The sequence below is a fragment of the Perca fluviatilis genome, chromosome 17, assembly GCF_010015445.1.
Source record: "Perca fluviatilis chromosome 17, GENO_Pfluv_1.0, whole genome shotgun sequence".
NCBI lineage: Eukaryota > Metazoa > Chordata > Actinopteri > Perciformes > Percidae > Perca > Perca fluviatilis.
In genome coordinates this window covers 5,492,805-5,513,721 of record NC_053128.1, presented here as the reverse complement: position 1 = coordinate 5,513,721, position 20,917 = coordinate 5,492,805, and the positions used below count along the sequence as shown (strand labels likewise).

The following is a 20,917-nucleotide window of genomic DNA, read 5'->3' as shown; positions in this document are numbered from 1 at the left end:
GCCAATAACTCAATGCATGCAAATGGAAAATTTGCAATTGCAATATCTTTGCTGTAGTAATTTCTATCAACATGAAACTTGTCATGCTTGTTCGGCATGCAGCTCTGTGGCTCTGTACTAAATTTGGCAAAGATCGGCCATTAGCGGGTACTATAGTCAACGTAGACCAGTTTTGGCCCTTTTACTCAAACAATGCTAATGGGATATTTGACACGCCCTCGATATTTCCCCGACGTTTGCCTCCCCACCGTCACGCTTTGGGTCCCGCTTTCGCTCGCTTCCGGGGGGCGACTAGCACCGGGAGGCTTGGACCCTGTCATAACTGCTTGCAGTTCTAGTTATATGTTGTTATCACATACTTCATTCTGATAGGTAGGCCTGTTGACAAAATGGTGCCCCCAATCAGGGTATTAAAAAATGTTCTGTCTGTCTCTTCCACTGTCGCATTCAACAGCAGTTGAGATCACAATAGAGCATGGAAAAATAGTGTAATGTACACTGTGTCCTTGTATTTTCTCTTGGTTGGTTTGGCAGAGCAAGGCAGGGGCGGGAAGAGAGAGAGAGTGAAGTGTGTTAACTCGCAGCAATACGATCGGAAGTGAAGCGATAAAAAAATAAGAGCTTTGTGTTTGACTTCATGTTAGAACCCAACTCTTTCTAAACTCTATACACCATATTTATTCTCATTATTTCTCAGGGTTTGCTTTTAATGTATTGTAGGCTAACCCTTATTTGCTCAATGTTTATTTGTATTAACTGTAAATTATGCTTAGATTTAGATTTTTTTTTCAGTCAAACAAGTTGGCAATGTAATGATAAAAAAAAAATTAAGTGTGCATGAAAATAAAACTAAGGTTATGTGAAAAACTAAATGGAAAAAGAGTAAGAAATAAAAGGGATCAAAATCTATTGATCCGTGTACAAAGACACGATTTCCCCGTTTATTTTATGACGTCAGTGTTTAAAATAGCAAGCATGTTTCGTGGCTGCAGTACCGTATCGCTTTGCCATAATATCGTGTCCCCAACTTGCTGGGATTTTCACTCCCTGCATGTTAGGCTCTTAGTTAGGTTGGGCCCCAAAGCAGAGAACCGGAGCTGGTTCAGTAAGAACAAAAAGTTTATTTTTAACAAAAAATGTCTCTTGTGGCGGTGGGGGGGAAATCAAGTGACCAGCACCTGCTATGGTTGCAAGAAGCTAGAGCTCCTGCACTCACCTCCACATTTTATTATATAACCAGGTCTATTACTTTTTCTTCGACGCCAAATCGTTTTGTCTGTTATCACGGTGACTCAGTGAAACGCCTGCAGGCACGAAAAGGCAGGTCTCGTTGTCGCCTAAACTATCCACTCGTTCAGAGAAATCTGCTAGCATGGCTAATGGAGCAGTAGCTAATGTTGCAATTGATGTTAACACGATCCCTAACATGGAGGACTTAATCGCCCAGGTCTTGGAAAAGCAACTTGAATGCTTGAATCAGTGATCTACAACACAGTGAAGGGAGTGTTAGCGGAAATTAATGCCTCGCAGCAATACATGGGGGCAGAACCTGAGATGCAGGAATTTATGGTATGTGAACCAAGGTTATAATCGTTAAAGGGGTGATAGAATGCAAAACCGATTTTACCCTGTCATAGTTGAATAACGACAGTTCGGTGGGTAAATAGGACATACATATAAGCTCAAAATCCCATTGACACCCTTTTACTATGAAAATTTCATATTTTGAAACTGCCGCTGAAAACGGGCGAATCCCAACAAAGCTGGAAGTTGACGTCAACCTCCCAAAAACCGGAACCTTTGTCAGCCCATGGGTGTATTAAGAGAACGGTCACGCCCCAACATTTACATAGGCTACACAACTGACCTGAGATCAGTTAGTCTTCTGAATCTAGGTCGTGCATATCTCAGAAAATGTATACATTGTTCATATGCTATTTTACCATTAAATTCACTTCTGAGACTTTTTTATGTGAGAAATCAACTACTTAGAGGTCAAATATGGGCCGTTTTACGAAAATTGATGTCTAATTGCAAATTTTGTTCGACTGTGTGTCGGACTTCAGAGGCTGGTGCTGCCTGTGTTGCTGCCTCGCCGCCTGGCCTGCCTTCCTCCACAGACCCCGGCTTGCTGTGATTCCGATTGAGCTCCGGCACGGCTGCTGCAGCCCACAGCATCTCATACCCGCGCAAAGTCACCGTTTGGGCTATTGGACTACTACCAAACGCCGCTGCTCTGACAGAGCTCCAGGGCCTGCAACTCCCCTCTTCCTGCTAGCTAGCTAAATGCCCGGTGTATGTGAGTGAAAGCGCAGTCAGCGAGCTTGTTACGCCCAGCATTCTCTTACCACAGATTCTAGTTAATCTTATAATGTGTGTAATTATAATGTGTTGAGTTATTTAAACAAACGATTGGGAAAATAAACGCCGCTTGTCCATGAGTCTCATTGATAGAGCCTGCGGCTGGATGGAGCTCTATCAATGAGAGCCTCCTCTTAGAATTCCTCTGGAATTCACAAATATTCATTAACTTGAAATCGGACACCGTTGTTAGCTTTATAAAACATATAGTTAGATGTTGTATAGTGGCGCGTGAGAATTCAAACTGTAAATATACTCGAATACGACCAAAAATGAAGCTAACTAGCCCCAATCTGTACACATAGGATTGCAGGGACAGTCGCAAGCTAACGAAACCCGGTTACAGCTCACAAATATTCATTAACTTGAAATCGGACACCGTTGTTAGCTTTATAAAACATATAGTTAGATGTTGTATAAGTGGCGGGAACGAAAATTCAAACTGTAAATATACTCGAATTACGACCAAAAATGAAGCTAACTAGCCGCAATCTGTACACATAGGATTGCAGGGACAGTCGCAGCTAACGGAAAACCCTTTACAGCTCACAAATATTCATTAACTTGAAATCGGACACCGTTGTTAGCTTTATAAAACATATAGTTAGTTGTTGTATAGGCGTGACGGAATTCAAACTATAAATATACTCAATTACGATCAAAAATGAAGCTAACTAGCGCCAATCTGTACACATAGGATTGAAGGGACAGTCGCGACCAGCAAAGACCCCCCTTACAGCTCACAAATATTCATTAACTTGAAATCGGACACCGTTTTTAGCTTTATAAAACATATAGTTAGATGTTGTATAAGTGGTGTGACGAAATTCAAACTGTAAATATACTCAAATTACGACCAAAAATGAAGCTAACTAGCCGCAATCTGTACACATAGGATTGAAGGGACAGTCGCAGCTAACAAAACCCTTACAGCTCACAAATATTCATTAACTTGAAATCGGACACCGTTGTTAGCTTTATAAAACATATAGTTAGATGTTGTATAAGTGGGCGTGACGAAATTCAAACTGTAAATATACCGAATTACGACCAAAAATGAAGCTAACTAGCTGCAATCTGTACACATAGGATTGCAGGGACAGTCGCACAATACTAAAACCCTTACAGCTCACAAATATTCATTAACTTGAAATCGGACACCGTTGTTAGCTTTATAAAACATATAGTTAGATGTTGTATAGCTAAGTGGCGTGACATGTGTGTAACATGTGGTAAGAGATTGCTAGTGTAACAAGCTCGCTGACCGCGCTCTCACACACGGGCCATTTAGCTAGCAGGAAGAGAGGAGATGCAGGCCCTGGAGCTTTGTCAGGGCAGCGGCGTTTGGTAGTAGTCCACCAGCCCAAACGGTGACTTTGCGCAGGTATGAGGTGCTGTGGGCTGCAGCAGCCGTGCCGGAGCTCAATCGAGCTCACAGCAAGCCGGGGTCTGTGGAGGAAGGCAGGCCAGGCGGCGAGCCAGCAACACAGGCAGCTGAACTCCAACACACAGTTTTACCAAATTTGCAATTAGCCATCCATTTTCGTAAAACGGCCCATATTTGAGCTTTATATAGTTGATTTCGCACTAAAAAAGTCTCAGAAGTGAATTTGGTAAGGAAACATTGCAGTGTCTGGAATATGAGATTCTGTCGCGTTTCTAATGTCTGTGTATTGGGGATTCGACCCAACCAATCAGCACGACCTCTAATGCGTGTGTATGACGAGTCGCTCAACCAATCAGCGGCGTCTATTGTGTTTTATGGGGCTAAGGCTCAACCAAGCAGCGCGCAGCTCATCTAAATATTCATGACCATACCATATTTGGAAGAAAAGCTCTTGTTACAAATAGGGCCAAAACACAGGGATGCATAAGGGCCAATAAAATATCAACCGGGCCATTTTCAGCCCAACTAATGTTAGATACCCCATTAGGAGACCATAAGGAACAGTGTGAAATACCCTTTATAATCATTCTATCACCCCTTTAACGAAAACGAACGAAATAACGAAAACTAGGTGGGAAAAAACATTGTCGTTAACTGAAATAAAAATAAAAACGAGGCATTACAAAAAAACGATAACTAAACTAAAACTGTGATGTCTGTTTGCAAAACTAACTAAAATGAAATAAAATTATCAAGTAAGTTTTCGTCTTTGTCAATGTCTTTCACAGAGCAAATAACGTTATACTTTCAGAGTTGACATTTCCGCCCTGTTTTATTCAGTCTATGCCGTAGACATATAGTTTCCGACTGGGAACCCAGAAATTCCGACATTCCACGTCAAATTGAACACAACATGTCCGTATCCCTCACCTGGCATCACGGCGGTACCGAAAGTCGGGAGAAAGTGACAGAGTCCCATTTGATTGTGTCAGATAAAAGCAAGTGCCTTGCAGTGGAAGGTGGTAAAATAAGTGGACAATTAAGGGAAAAATCCCCACAAATTTGAAAGTACATTTGAGAAGCGCGCACAAGAAGGCTAACCTAGCTTACCTTAACAAGCAGTGACAGGGCAAGGAGAACGCAAAGCCCCCTTCCCCCGAAACAGAAGCTAACTCCGGGCTGGTACAGGGCATGGATGTATGGGGACAGGCCGGACAGGCAGTATGACGGAGACAACCGCAGGACGGAGAACACTACAGGAGGGCTATCACTGGCGACCCGATAGCTGCTGGTTAGTAAATACGTATGAACACTAAAAGCGTGAGGAAGCGTGGGTTAATATGTGTATTGATACTGGGATGTCAAGCTACACAACTGTGGGAGTCGATTGACTTCAAAAAGTTCGCCACTTTACTCAAACCAAAGTTCAAAACACCTGTTTATGTATGTCTTCTTTAGTCTGTTGGCTATTTAGGTTTTTTCCTGGCACAGTTACTAACACATTTTGCACTTACTGCTGCGTCTTGTGTAGACTGTTTACATACAGTATCTCACAAAAGTGAGTACACCCCTCACATTTTAGTAAATATTTCATTATATCTTTTAATGGGACAACACTGAAGAAATTACACTTTGCTACAATGTATAACAGTGTAAATATGCTGTCCTCTCAAAATAACGCAACACACAGCCATTAATGTCTAAACCACTGTCAACAAAAGTGAGTACACCCCTATGTTAAGGCCAGTTATTTCATGGATCCAGGATACTATGCATCCTGATAAAGTTCCCTTGGCCTTTGGAATTAAAATAGCCCATTAAGAAGTTTGAGTTTAAAACAGTGGTTGGAGTATTTTCTAGAAATTGTTATGCTTGAGCTCTCTACAGCAAGGATTAACAGAGCCAAATTATCGACTATAGACCTATGGAAAAGTGCAGCAGCACAAGTATCAGTCCTAATGACCTCAGCATCACAAGAATTAGAGGAGAGTGACTAGGCAAAGTGTGATTTTTTTGTTAAATTCTTTTTTTCAAAAATATAAAAACAATAAAAAGTTGATCTAAAAAAAAAAAATAATTCTCTTGCATGAGCAGTGGTGACAGGGAGCTGGCTGGCTGGACATGTCCTCCGAGGCTGAGTAGAAAAACAGGCGTTGAGAACCAGGAACTGGAAACAGCAGCGTGGCAAGAACAATCGAGTTGCATACACAAAAATTCATAGATTAGGTACAAGAAATAACCGGAGGAGAAAACCAAAAACACCTTCAACTGGTAGCGAACCAAGGAACTGTAGTAACCGCTACCGAACATGACGGAATAATCTGGCAGAGTAGTGGAGGGAAGACCAAGCTTATATCGAGTGGGTGTGCCTCGTCTGCAGCCTGGAGAAGTCATTTGATCTAAGTTATCAGATGTTAGTATTTATTTTAAAGATTTGGCCATCGTCGCTCTGTCTGGTTGGATACCCTTCTGAAAATTGTATGCCCATCGGCCACTGTGGCCTCGATGCCTTGTTCTATAGCCCCGCTACTCTGCCTGATTTGTTTTTTTCCTTCCTGCTTCTCTGCCCTGCCCTGTTAAGTCTGCCCAAGCATGGAATGTTTGTACATGTACTTGATTTGTAAACAGTAATGTGAAAAATTAAACAAAACAAAATGGCCTTAAACCTGCATTCTTTCTAATTTCCAGCAGGGGGTGACACCACTGGTTCCAAAGAGAAGTCAGTTTCTATTAGTCTATATGGACAACGTTTCATTTGCAGGATAGTTCCAGGATTTCCCTCACCTTCCGCTTTCTTTTTGTTGGCATTCTAAACTCTGATCAATTCATCCTTTGAGCTAGAATCGACCTTTTTTTTATTTATAAAATTCTCATCACACATCACACAAGCCATTTTAATTTCAGAGCTCGCCTCCCTTTGTGCACATGTAACCCCAAAACAAGTTCATTCCCGAGGCTATTTTGTAGAGGCACCATTGCTGCATCCAGCATTTAGCGCCGCCCAAGACAATTGTGATTGATTTAAAGTAGGGCTGAAACGATTTCTCGAATAACTTGAATAATTCGATTACAAAAAATCCTCGAAGCAAAGTTCTTTGCCTCGAAGCTTCGTTAAATCAATGTAATTAAGGTTGTACGGCTCACTGTGTTTCCGCACGGAGGATTATTACTAGTGCACAAGAGGTTTTACGCTTCTGTGGACACAAAACTGACGGCCCAGATTACAAATGAAGGAAGACAAAAATAGAACCTAAAGTTTGGGATCATTTTAGGCTGAAAAAATGCTCCTACATCATCTCTGTAACAAACATCCAGTACTTATCCATTCCACGGAGAGCGAACTCGACACAAGGTAACTAACGGCTGCTCTCGTCCACCGCGCTGTTTTACACAAGTAGCCTACAGCATGCTACTCTGCTAATAGCGATGTTTTACTAACAAGCTAAAACGAAAGCTGTTGGTTTATAGTCTAACTGTTTATTAGTTTGCTACTAATCTTTGGAAACTTAGCTGCTGCCCTGGGTTCAAACCCAGAACCTTCTTGCTGTGAGGCAGAAGTGTTAACCACTGAACCACCGTGTTGCCTTGTAGCTTGGCTTAGGCTTCTGAAAATGTGTCCCCCCGGAACAGTGTAGTTGAATAGCCCTGCTGTAAGCTTTGTACAGTCACATTTACCCTCTGGTTAATGAACAGCTCTTTTGCATATCCAGTGCAAAGAGCCAGAGGCAAATATTAACATTTGGGCCACCAAAAATGTACTTTTTTTTTAAGGGTCTTGGAATTTGGCAATAAAAAATGTATCCATCTTTGTCCGCTTATCCGGTGTCAGGTCGCGGGGGGAGCAGCTCCAGCAGGGGACCCCAAACTTCCCTTTCCCGAGCCACATTAACCAGCTCCAACTGGGGGATCCCGAAGGGTTCCCAGGCCAGGTTGGAGATATAATCCCTCCACCTAGTCCTGGGTCTTCCGCCAGGCCTCCTCCCAGCTGGACGTGCCTGGAACACCTCCCTAGGGAGGCGCCCAGGGAGCATCCTTACCAGATGCCCGAACCACCTCAACTGGCTCCTTTCGACGCGAAGGAGCAGTGGCTCTACTCCTAGCTCCTCACGGATGACTGAGCTTCTCACGCTATCTCTAAGGGAGACGCCAGCCACCCTCCTGAGGAAACCCAATTTCGGCCGCTTGTACCCTGGATCTCGTTCTTTCGGTCATGACCCAGCCTTCATGACCATAGGTGAGGGTAGGAACGAAAACTGACCGGTAGATCGTCACAACGGTGCGATAAATTGAATGTAATACCGCACCCACTGCGCCGATTCTCTAACCAATCTCCCACTCCATTGTCCCCTCACTCGCAAACAAAACCCCAAGGTACTTGAACTCCTTCACTTGGGGTAAGGACTCATTCCCTACCTGGAGTAGGCACTCCATCGGTTTCCTGCTGAGAACCATGGCCTCAGATTTAGAGGTGCTGATCCTCATCCCAGCCGCTTCACACTCGGCTTCGAACCGATCCGGAAAGGGGCACCCACCCCCCCCCCCCCCCCCCCCCCCCCCCCCCCCCCCCCCCCCCCCCCCCCCCCCCCCCCCCCCCCCCCCCCCCCCCCCCCTCCCCACCCCGACTACGCCTTGATATCCTGTCCATAAATATTACATACAGGATTGGTGACAGAGCGCAGCCCTGGCGGAGGCCAAAGCTCACCTGAAACGAGTCCGACTTACTGCCGAGAACCCGGACACAGCTCTCACTTTGGTCGTACAGAGATTGGATGGCCCTGAGAAGAGACCCCCTCACCCCATACTCCCGCAGCACCTCCCACAGTATCTCCCGAGGGACCCGATCATACGCCTTTTCCAGATCCACAAAACACATGTAGACGTTGGGCATACTCCCAGGCTCCCTCCAGGATCCTTGTGAGAGTGAAGAGCTGGTCCATTGTTCCACGACCAGGACGGAATCCGCATTGTTCCTCTTCAACCCAAGGTTTGACTATTGGCCGAACCCTCCTTTTTTCAGCACCGTGGAGTAGACTTTACCAGGGAGGCTGAGAAGTGTGATACCCCTGTAATTTTCACACACCCTCTGGTCCCCCTTTTTAAGAAGGGGAACCACCACCCCGGTCTGCCACTCCTTTGGCACTGTCCCAGACTTCCACGCAATGTTGAAGAGGTGTGTCAACCGGGACAGCCCCTCCACACCCAGAGCCTTGAGCATTTCTGGACGGATCTCATCAATCCCAGGGGCTTTGCCACTGTGGAGTTGTTTGACTACATCAGTGACTTCCGCCTGGGAAATTGACAATGATCCCCCATCATCCTCCAGCTCTGCCTCTAACATAGAGGGCGTATTAGTCGGATTCAGGAGTTCCTCAATGTGCTCCTTCCACCGCCCTATTACCTCCTCAGTTGAGGTCAACAGTGTCCCATCCTTACTGTACACAGCTTGGATGGTTCCCCGCTTCCCCCTCCTGAGGTGGCGAACAGTTTTCCAGAAGCACCTTGGTGCCGACCGAAGTCCTTCTCCATGTCTTCTCCAAACTTCTCCCACACCCGCTGCTTTGCCTCTTTCACGGCAGAGGCTGCAGCCCTTCGGGCCCTTCGGTACCCTGCAACTGCCTCCGGAGTCCTCTGGGATAACATATCCCGGAAAGACTCCTTCAGTCGGACGGCTTCCCTGACCACCGGTGTCCACCACGGTGTTCGTGGACGAGAGGCGACCCTCTCGTCCACCGGGGTAAACTCCAACGTAGCGGCGCTCGCGAAGCTTCCTTTGACCATCACTACCTGAGACCACTTTGCCTTGGGAGACCCTACCAGGAGCACAAAGCTCCAGACCACACAGCCCTCAGGTTCATAGAGACCCACAAACCTCTCCACCACGATAAGGTGATGGTTCCCGGAGAGGAATAAAAAAATTAAAATAATGTAGCTTTTTCGATAGGACGCGGTACTGAATCAAACGGCTGTTTTCTCTGAATAGAGTGTTATATGTCATTCATACTCCCCTCCACTAGTTAGCAGACATCCCATACTTACCGTGCGTTCATGGACATCGGAAAAACGTTTTTCCGAGTGAAAACGTCACTTCCATTCATGTAACTTCCTTTGGGAATCAGAGGTGGGAAACTCGGGCTGGATTTTGATAACCGAGTTTCCCAGTTGGTGACGTGTTGTTGACAACTGACGTTTGATGTAGGCGACTTTGGTTCACTGAACATATTTCAATGACAATAAACTGTTTATTGTGGACCAACGCCTCTGCCAAGAAACATACACAGACATAACCTGTTTAAAATTATTCATAAATTGGCCTATGTATAAAAAAAAAAAAAATCTTTTGTTATTGTGGCCTCCATGTTTTCACACACCTGATGCTCTAGGCTACAGCCAACCGTTGGTGGCAGTCATGCAAAAAGTTGTTATGCCAAACGTCAATATAACAGAAGAAGAAGAACGCGCATCCCGACCATGTGAACGCTGCCAGTCAGAAAAACAACGTAACCAGGGGGGCGGTGCCTGTTATTCCGAGGTGGCATGAACACAGCATCAGACCTTAGCTCAGAAATATATCATGCTTCAATGCAAAATGTTCGAGGAAATCCCATCCAAACTTGACTTTTTTGTCAAAAGTGACTAGCGACTTTTTCTGGTGTTATTGGAGACTTTTGAGGTGTTTGGAGACTTGTGAAAGCACGTATCACTCTACAATTACTGTGCAGGTGCTGCCGTGAGCCCCTCCCTCGTCCAAAGCCCGTAGGCGGTCAGTCTCTCAGTAGCCTCGCGCAGCACCCCAGCCTGCCGTCAGAGCAGAGATGAGACACACAGCACTCCGCGTCCAGGCTGCATTGAATCACTTATTCGCCACCGTTCTTGCCCTGGTTTACAGAGCGGGTGTAGGCTAAATGTAAATGATTCTTCACTCTTACACAAAATAATTAGGGACACGACGCGGTACTGAATCAATCAGCTGTTTTCTCCAAATATAGCGTCACTCTGCAATTACTGTGCCCAACAAGCAGCGGGTGCTGCCGTGAACCCCTCCCCCGTCCAAAGGCCTCACAGGCAGTCAGTCTCTCAGTAGCTTCACGCTGCAGTCCCAGCCTGCAGTCAGATCAGAGAGGAGACACACAGCACTCCACTACTTAGACCTTAGCTCAGAAATACGTCATGCTTCAATGCAAAATGTCCGACGAAATCCCATCCGAACTTGACTTTTTTGTCAAAAGCGACAGCCAGCGACTTTTTCTGGTGTTATTGGAAACTTTTGTGGTGTTTGGAGACTTGTGAAAGCACGTATCGCTCTACAATTACTGTGCTCAACGAGCAGCGGGTGCTGCCGTGAGCCTCTCCCCCGTCCAAAAAAAAATAAAAAAACCTAAAAGCCTACTGTTTACATGAGTTTTGTGGCGTAGTAATAGTTGTAGTTTACGACTGTTGGCTTACAATTTACTTTTTCCCTGTTCATGTGATATGTGGACAACATAACAAATGGATGGAGGGGGGTAAATCTGATGAAATAAATTCAACTCTCTTTCAAAATATCAGGTATTTCATGGAATTTACATAATCCAATATGGCCGCCACGATATGACGTCATAATATGCAAATTAGATGGAAAAATGTACTCCCTAGATAAACGTTAGGTCATTCTGAATATTTGTTTCATTTACACTTTGTCTCTATCTCAAACCATTTTCAAGCCAGAGCCTTCTGAAATTTAGGTGTCAAAACCTAGTATTTTTAAAAATAAAACCCGGCGCCTAAAGGGTTAAAGAGGTGATGGAATGCAAAACCAATTTTACCTTGTCATGGTTGAAAAACGATAGTTTGGAGGGTAAATAGGACATACATAGAACCTCAAAATCCCATTGACACCCCTTTCCTCTGCAAATCTCACAATTTGAAACTGCTGCTGAAAATGGGCGAATCTCAACAAAGCTAAACGTTGACGTCAACATCCCAACTCCTAGTCTTTGTCACGCCCCAACATTTGCATAGGCTACACCACTGACCTGAGGTCAGCTTAGTCTTCTGAATCTAGCTAGGTCACGCAGATCTCCAGAGGTCCGCTATTTAATTACTAAATTCAATTGAGACTTTTTTATGCAAGAAATCAACTATGTAGAGGTCAAATATGGGCTGTTTTACGAAAGTTGATGGCTATTTGCAAATTTTGTCCGACTCGCAGTTCAGCAGGAGCTCAGCAGGCTAATGTGACAGCGGCTGGTGCTGCCTCGCCACCTGGCGTGTCCTCATTCATAGACCCCGGCTCGCTGTGAGCTAAATGGATCTCCGTCATGACCAGAAGCCCACGGCGCTCCATATTCGCGCAAAGTCACCGTTTCTGGGTTACTGGACTACTAAATGCCGAGGCCCTGACGGAGCTCAAGCCCTGCAGCTAGCCGCAATCTTTACCCATAGGATTGAAGGGACAGCAGCAGCTAACGAAACCCCTCCTATTCACAAAAATGCATTAAATTTAACCGTTAGCTTTGAAGACCTTATGGTCCCAGCCAGCAATGACTTGTGGGGCCCAGATGGGTTCCATGGTATCTGTGTGGGCATGGGCTTTGGCTGGGTGAAATCAGCGGGTCCCATGTAGGTTTTGTAGTATGAGTCCCACATAGGAAGCCCATATGAGCTGATTACATGGGCCCCATAAGGGACAGGCATGGGCCAATTGGGCATGGGTTTGAACTGAGAACACATATATGGGTCCTGCATAGCATATTCATGGGCCAAGTGGGCATGGGTTTGATCTGGGAACGCATTTATGGGTCCTGCATAGAATGTTTATGGGCCAAGTGGGCATGGGTTTGATCTGGGAACGCATATATGGGTCCTGCATGGCATTTTTATGGGCCAAGTGGGCATGGGTTTGATCTGGGAACGCATATATGGGTCCTGCATGGCATTTTTATGGTCCAAGTGGGCATGGGTTTGAACTGGGAACGCATATATGGGTCCTGCATAGAATGTTTATGGGCCAAGTGGGCATGGGTTTGATCTGGGAACGCATATATGGGTCCTGCATGGCATTTTTATGGTCCAAGTGGGCATGGGTTTGAACTGGGAACACATATATGGGTCCTGCATAGCATATTCATGGGCCAAGTGGGCATGGGTTTGATCTGGGAACACATATATGGGTCCTGCATAGAATGTTTATGGGCCAAGTGGGCATGGGTTTGAACTGGGAACGCATATATGGGTCCTGCATGGCATTTTTATGGTCCAAGTGGGCATGGGTTTGAACTGGGAACGCATATATGGGTCCTGCATAGCATATTTATGGGCCAAGCGGGCATGGGTTTGATCTGGGAACGCATATATGGGTCCTGCATAGCATATTTATGGGCCAAGTGGGCATGGGTTTGATCTGGGAACGCATATATGGGTCCTGCATAGAATGTTTATGGGCCAAGTGGGCATGGGTTTGAACTGGGAACGCATATATGGGTCCTGCATAGCATATTTATGGGCCAAGCGGGCATGGGTTTGATCTGGGAACGCATATATGGGTCCTGCATAGCATATTTATGGGCCAAGTGGGCATGGGTTTGATCTGGGAACGCATTTATGGGTCCTGCATAGAATGTTTATGGGCCAAGTGGGCATGGGTTTGATCTGGGAACGCATATATGGGTCCTGCATGGCATTTTATGGTCCAAGTGGGCATGGGTTTGAACTGGGAACGCATATATGGGTCCTGCATAGAATGTTTATGGGCCAAGTGGGCATGGGTTTGATCTGGGAACGCATATATGGGTCCTGCATGGCATTTTTATGGTCCAAGTGGGCATGGGTTTGAACTGGGAACACATATATGGGTCCTGCATAGCATATTCATGGGCCAAGTGGGCATGGGTTTGATCTGGGAACACATATATGGGTCCTGCATAGAATGTTTATGGGCCAAGTGGGCATGGGTTTGAACTGGGAACGCATATGGGTCCTGCATGGCATTTTATGGTCCAAGTGGGCATGGGTTTGAACTGGGAACGCATATATGGGTCCTGCATAGCATATTTATGGGCCAGGCGCGGGCATGGGTTTGATCTGGGAACGGCATATATGGGTCCTGTATGGCATTTTTTGGGCCAAGTGGGCAAGGGTTTGAACTGGGAACGATATATGGGTCCTGCATAGCATATTTATGGGCCAAGCGGGCATGGGTTTGATCTGGGAACGCATATATGGGTCCTGCATAGCATTTTTATGGTCCAAGTGGGCATGGGTTTGAACTGGGAACACATATATAGGTCCTGCATAGAATTTTTATGGGCCGAGTGGGCATGGGTTTGATCTGGGAACGCATATATGGGTCCTGCATAGAATTTTTATGGGCCGAGTGGGCATGGGTTTGATCTGGGAACACATATATGGGTCCTGCATGGCAGAAGCGCAAAGTAACTATGTAGGCCTATTGAGTTATGTAATTACTTACTGTACAATTTTTAGTAACTTGTAGTAACTCTATATTTAGGCTAATCAAGCATGTTGAGATTAAGTAATTGTAACTCAATACATTTCAAGTCACGCTAGTCACCAAAGAACAAACATTGCATACATGTAGATCTTTTGCCAAAACAATCCATCAGTCATTTTTGTTAAAGTTGATTGGGTTATTTTCTTAATAATATAAAAAAAAAAAAAATTTTTTTTTTTTTTTTTTTTTTTTTTTTTTTTTTTTTTGGGGCCTTTTAGAAAGGTTGCAGGCCTACCGTAATAATTCAAATAATAGCCCAGTCCCAGACGCCTGTCCTTTGGGGCAGAAACACATATTTAGACAAATAACTATGCTCGATATCATCGGCCGATATTGGCTTTAAAATTCAATATCGGTAAATATCGGTATCGGTTTTTGAAATGGTTTAAAATTACTAAAGTATGTCATTTTATACCTTATTGGAAAGCTTGTTTCCTCTCAAAGCGAATGCAGACAAAGTTTGGGTGTAGGTTGTTGGCCAACCAGCATACACACAGGGTTTGTAGAGTAAATAAATTCTTGAGCAGGGTAGATCTAAGCCCCAATGAGTGGAATGAGTTGAATTTTTGTTCTTGTGTGGCTATTTGTTTTCAGTTTACCTCAGTCAAAGAAATGTTCAGTTGGCATCTTCTCTCGAAGGGGTAGTAAGCACCGCACCCCAGTTAGCCTACCGGTTGCTGGCTAGTCCTTCAAAACATTCAAATCCCCAGTATCAAGGGAGTCAAGGAACAGTGGGCAGTAAGCCTATAAACGATCATATGTTTTGGTATCTGTATCGGCTAATATCGGTATCGGAAATTAAGCATTGGACAATATTGGTATATCGGATATCGGTACAAAATCAATGTCAAGCATCCCTACAAATAACCCCATACGGTTATCCACATCCCATAGATGCCTGTCCCAATGGTCTATTTGATCAAATAAAACTCCGGGATCCTATTCGAAGTTTTACGGTACTTCATTTTTGAAGATAAGGCCAAATAGCTCACAGACAGCTAGTCCCTTTATGGACATGAATATGATGCATTTATTACCTCTTAGGAAATTGTAATTCAATATTTGTTAGAAAAGGACTTGCAGGAGGCCTCATCATCAATCTCTCTTCCACTTCTGTGTCAGATGTCCTTGGACCAAGGAGTAGCATGTGTTTCTATCAAGGTGTAGCACATACACCAACAATGACTGATGTGTTGGCTGTAAAAGGTACAGTAGATCTGTTTGAGAAAAAAATGAGGGAAAAACACTTGTTTTGTATCTAATCAATTATTAATGATTAATAGATTGTTGGCATTTTAACTTTTGGTAAAGGAAAACACACATCCAGCCCTAGTCTGGAGAAGTGACGGTGGTTAAAAGTAACTAATACTCTGAGTAGTTTTTTTATTTTTTTTACAAATTGTACTTTTACTTGAGTATTTCTCTAACACCAGTACTTTTACTTGTAACAGAGTAATATTTTAGCAATGTAACAGTACTTGTACTTGAGTACAGATTTTCAGTACTCTTTCCGCCTGTTATGCACACAACACCTAATTAGGCTCATTCATAATGAAGCCAGCGGAGCAGTTAACGTTTGTTAATTCTCTCAATTTACGTATTTTACTGTATTTAATTGTTATTTGGTCAGGCAGTTCTTAGGACATCTATAAGGGGCCTGTATGCAAAGGCCTTGTTTCGCGCTCAAAACGTTAGCAGTCCATTCGGAAAGCACTGCTGCTAGCTGTGACTTCAAGGAGAACTTCTATCAGACATTCACAAATTGAGGTAAGTTGAAATATTATTTTGCCAGAAAAATAACACTGCAGATTGTACAGTGGTCTGTATTTTTGGTGTGTGCTGTTTAATCTGATGTAGAATCTAACCAAAAGGAAAAACAGCGGGAGAGGTTGGACAATAATTAATATATCACGATAGACAGAGCTCTGAAGCAGATCTGTGCGTTGCTTACTGTTCGCTCTCTCTGGATAAAGACGAGCAGCAGCACAGACACCAGGGGCATCGGACCGGGGGTAAAACCAATACTGATTACCAGGGCCCAAGGGGAGAGAGGGCCCTTGAAAAGTCTGGAATATATTTTATTTTACCTGGATATTTTTATTTCCTAATAACATTTCATAATTCATATCAGATGAAATGTAAAGTTAGTGTATTGGCAGAATAACTTTGTTGATTGACTGACTATTTTGTATACAAAAAGGTCTCACCCCCCCCCCCCTTGCTAATGTGCCAAATGGTTTAGTCCACCTGCATGCATTACGTTAGCCAGTTCAGTTGAGCGTCTGGTGGAGCGCAAACTTCTGCTGTAGAAATGTCTTTTCTCAAAGAAAGCCAAATCATGCTACCAAAAAGAAAGGAAAGACATGAGAAGGAGAGAAAACAGAATGAGGGGAAACAATTGGTAACCGACTTCTTTTCAAAGAAAGGTGAGCACTAACTAGAAAACGAAATCCATGGTGCTTGTCAGTAGGGATGGCTGAAGTGAAACTGATGTTCCGAAGCTTTGCCGAGATCCCGAAGCACAGATGTTTCGAAACACTGATCCGAAGCGCGATTCAAAACACTGATGTCACGTGACTACGGCTAAATGAAACACCGGAGTGTTTCACTAGTGTTTCAACAGGTGGCATGGTCCGCCAAATCAGCGTTTGATTGACAGGGTCGGGAACACATATCGCACATCAGTATAAAAGTTTTTGTGAGATGAGTTTGATTTTGAGATAGTGGATATTTGGTGATATAGTGACATTCATAGTGCGAGTTGTTTAGTTATATTTAGGCTTACATTTAAATTTACACATTGACTGATAGACTGAGACAGACAGAGTATAGACCTACATACAGTGACACATTAATAGATAGATAGATAGATAGATAGATAGATAGATAGATAGATAGATAGATAGATAGATAGGACAGGACAGTTTATGGGAACGTTTTAATGATCGTATCCGTAAAACCCAGATTATACATAATGCTACAGCTGAAGCCACAGTGGAAGTGAAAAAATACCTCCACTCTGCGTTTTTGCCCAGAACTCATGATCCCCTAACATACTGGAAAGAGAGAGCAGTAATCTTTCCTCATTTGTATGTCCTTGCTAAAAAATATCTTTGCATGCCAGCAACAAGTGTCCCTTGTGAGAGGATCTTTTCAAAGGCTGGAGAAATTATCTGTAAAACACAAAGTAGGCTAAGTCCTTCCACAGCAGAGAAATAAATATTTTTGAATGAAAATCTATAAAAAAGTGAGACATTGTGGCTTGATTTCTTTTATTAATATTCATTTTTTATGACCAAAATAGCATTATGCACAGTGAGGAGTCTGCAAGCCTTACAAGCTTCACATATTAGAAAAATTATACAATACAATAATACATTTTTTATTTTTTTAATGGCTCATTATCAAGGTTGTTTCAGATCAACACCTGCAAGTGACCACTAGGTGTCATCGTTGAGACGAGTGTCAGATTGTTTCGAAGCCTCGACACAATATGGCACATTTGCTTCAACTGTTTCACTAAGCCTCGATCTGCCCACCACTTCTTGTCAGGGACCAAACAGGTAGGCATGAGGAGTCGCAAGGAGATTTCAAAAAAGGGTTTTTTATTTTACCCACAAAAAATTCTGAAAACAAATAAAGATAAAGTTTGGGCCCTTAAAAGAGGTCAAACAAACTGAACTTAAGCTCTGAACATAACAAACTCAAAAATACAACTGACCTCCTATACAAGAAACAAAGGGGACTTATATACTGGGTGATCAGACCAGGTTTGACACCCAGGGGGAGACTAACAATAACACTAATATGTAAATTACAAATAACAAAAGAAAACAACTAAACACTTACTCCAAAAGAAATATAATCTTAATTAACATTAACTGAATAAATGTACTAAAGACAATACAAATCAAAACTCAAATATCTTGAGGACAAATAAAGCTAACTCCCCCCTGACATAACAAGTAGTGGTAGAGTCCAATTTAGCCACCACTCCTATAAAGCTGCTGTAGTTCCAGATGCCACCCCTTTGTCCCTGCAGCCTGCATGCCTCACTCCAGGGTGTGGAATTTGCAACACTGGTAAGCTCAAAGGAAACAGTTATATTAGAAAACCAATCCAAAACTAATAAAGTATATATGTAAACCAAATCCAGTGCCCTGTAAGTTATTTAAAACTAAATAAATGTTTACAACAAAATATATGTGTCTGAAAAGATATAGAAACCAATCTTAAGGAAAACAGCATGAACTAAGATAAATGTGAGTGTATGAGGTTACCGCCTTTAAGATGGCGGCTGTCTGGCCGCCATCACAGTGCTAAACTGCTTGAATATCTCCGTGACTGTTAGCGCTAAAATACGGACTGAGACAACCCATTGAAAGAGCAGAACATGCACTTGTTGGAGCAAAAAAGAACCTTGCTAAATTGACTTATGCTCCTTTTGTTTTTAGGTGCACTGAAGAGTAATGCAATGACTCAAAATGTGAAGTGGAAATGGCGCTGTTGAAGTGGTTTACCGGCGCACGTGACCGTGGAGGGGAGAGGGCTGCAAGAGCCCAAAGAGAAAAAGGAGCGTCCACCACACAGACGCTGAAAAGACTCTTGCCATCCCATTCCCTTTGAACTCCGTTCCACTTTTTCAAAGAGGCTTTTGCCATCTGCTGCCTGACCACGCCCACCTCACCTGTTGCCTATAAATTGATTGTGAACCCTTTGGCTCATTCTTTGCCGGCACTCCAATGCAACCTGTGTGAGTCTTCAGGAGTTAACGTGAGTCAAGTTATCATTTGTTTATGTTTTATGCCATGAGTTACTGTGTCTTTGCTATGCTACCATGTGCACTGCTAACTGAATGCCATTGTTTGCCAGCCATGTGCCATAAGCAATGTGGATATATTGTTTGTTGTACTATCTGAAAGCCTGTGCATTTGTTTGTTTGCAGTATGTGTTAATTGACCACTATCATTAATTGTATTATCTTTTTGTTATCCCTTTCTGCAGCACACAGTAATTGCAATGAATCCACATCACTCTGAATGATAAATAAAATACCACTGGTGCTGCCTTGAACCCTGCCTTCTCCCTGTTTCATTCCTCACTCCATACCACCTGATGTCTTCTGACCGAGACTGTTTGCTCACCACACCTTCACTCCACCTGAACCATTGCCATCACCTTACAGTTCCTTCAGACGCCATGAGTGTATTTTGTATTAATGTATTTTTTGGAGAGGTGATTTTATTAAAACATTTTTGATTTATTTACCGGTATGTTGTGACATTTAAATTTTTTTTTAAAGATTGTTTGTTGTTCAATGTAACAATTTTGTATTATGTATTTTTTTTGGAGAGATGTTTTTCTCAGAGATTTTTTTAAAATATATTTTTGATTTCTTTACCGGTATGTTGTGATCTTTAAATTGTTTTGTAAAGATCATTTTTGTTGTTAAATTTAACAATATATTTCTTGGAGTTCAAAGCGTCAGTGTCTTTTATTTATCTTGGACTTAGACATTAGATTGCTTCCTTAAACCATTTGGCATGGTTGGGCTTAGATAGGCCTTGCATTTTCAAAGGGAATTTTTCTTATCTCCTTTGACTACTGGTTTTACTTTTTGGTCTCTTAGTCTTGATATTTACTACGGTGCCTCATCATTATTGTATTCAGGATCCGCCAAATAATTACAATTGTAAGTTCTTTGTTGCTGCTTATTGTTAATCTGTACGAATAAGAAAATGTAATAAATGTTTGCTTGTATGAACAAATGCAGTCTGATCCCAATGTTGATCTGCAATAAACATACTTTTCAAAAAAAAAAAAAAAAAATAGGCCTTGCATGAATTGCCCAGTTAGGACCCACATAAGATCCTTACAGAGCCCACTTTAAGCCCATAGGGGCATTCACGGTTGAATCCTGGTGCAAGCCCACTTTAAACCCCTTTAGTCAGGTGTGGCCCAAATGGGTCTGACATGAATTACCCAGTTAAGACCCACATAAGACCCTTACAGGTCCCACTTAAAACCCATCTGGGCATCGACGGCTGGCCCCCTTGGTGATCCCGGGTGCAAGCCCATTTTAAACGCCCTTTAAGCAGGTGGGGCCCAAATGGGTCTGTCATGAATTGCCAGGTTAAGATCCCACATAACACCCTTATAGGTCCCTTTTAAAGCCCATCTGGGCATTCACGGCTGGATCCTGGGTGCAAACCCACTTTAAACCCCTTTGGGCAGGTGGGGCCCAAATGGGTCTGACATGAATTACCCAGTTAGGACCCACATAAGACCCTTACAGGTCCCACTTAAAACCCATCTGGGCATCCACGGCTGGCCCCCGTGTGGATCCCGGGTGCAAGCCCATTTTAGGCAGGTGGGGCCCAAATGGGTGTGACATGAATTACCCAGTTAGGACCCACATAAGACCCTTACAGGTCCCACTTAAAACCCATCTGGGCATCCACGGCTGGCCCCCGTGTGGATCCCGGGTGCAAGCCCATTTTAAACCCCTTTGGGCAGGTGGGGCCCAAATGGGTCTAACATGAATTACCCAGTTAGGACCCACATAAGACCCTTACAGGTCCCACTTTTAGTATGTCTGGGCTTCCACGACTTGCCCCAATGTGGATCCCGGGTGCAAGCCCATGATGGGGCCCACATTTGCCGCCCATGAAGCCCCCATC

At 43.6% G+C, this 20,917-nt stretch overlaps 1 long non-coding RNA gene across 1 annotated transcript; it reads left to right on the top strand.

The window, feature by feature from the left end:
- Nucleotides 1–15,334: 15,334 nt before the first annotated feature.
- LOC120545002 lies at nucleotides 15,335–19,492 on the top strand. Its single transcript, XR_005636612.1, has 3 exons — nucleotides 15,335–16,004; nucleotides 18,692–19,010; nucleotides 19,242–19,492. It is a non-coding gene; the product is annotated as an uncharacterized LOC120545002 (long non-coding RNA).
- The last annotated feature ends 1,425 nt before the right edge of the window (nucleotides 19,493–20,917 follow it).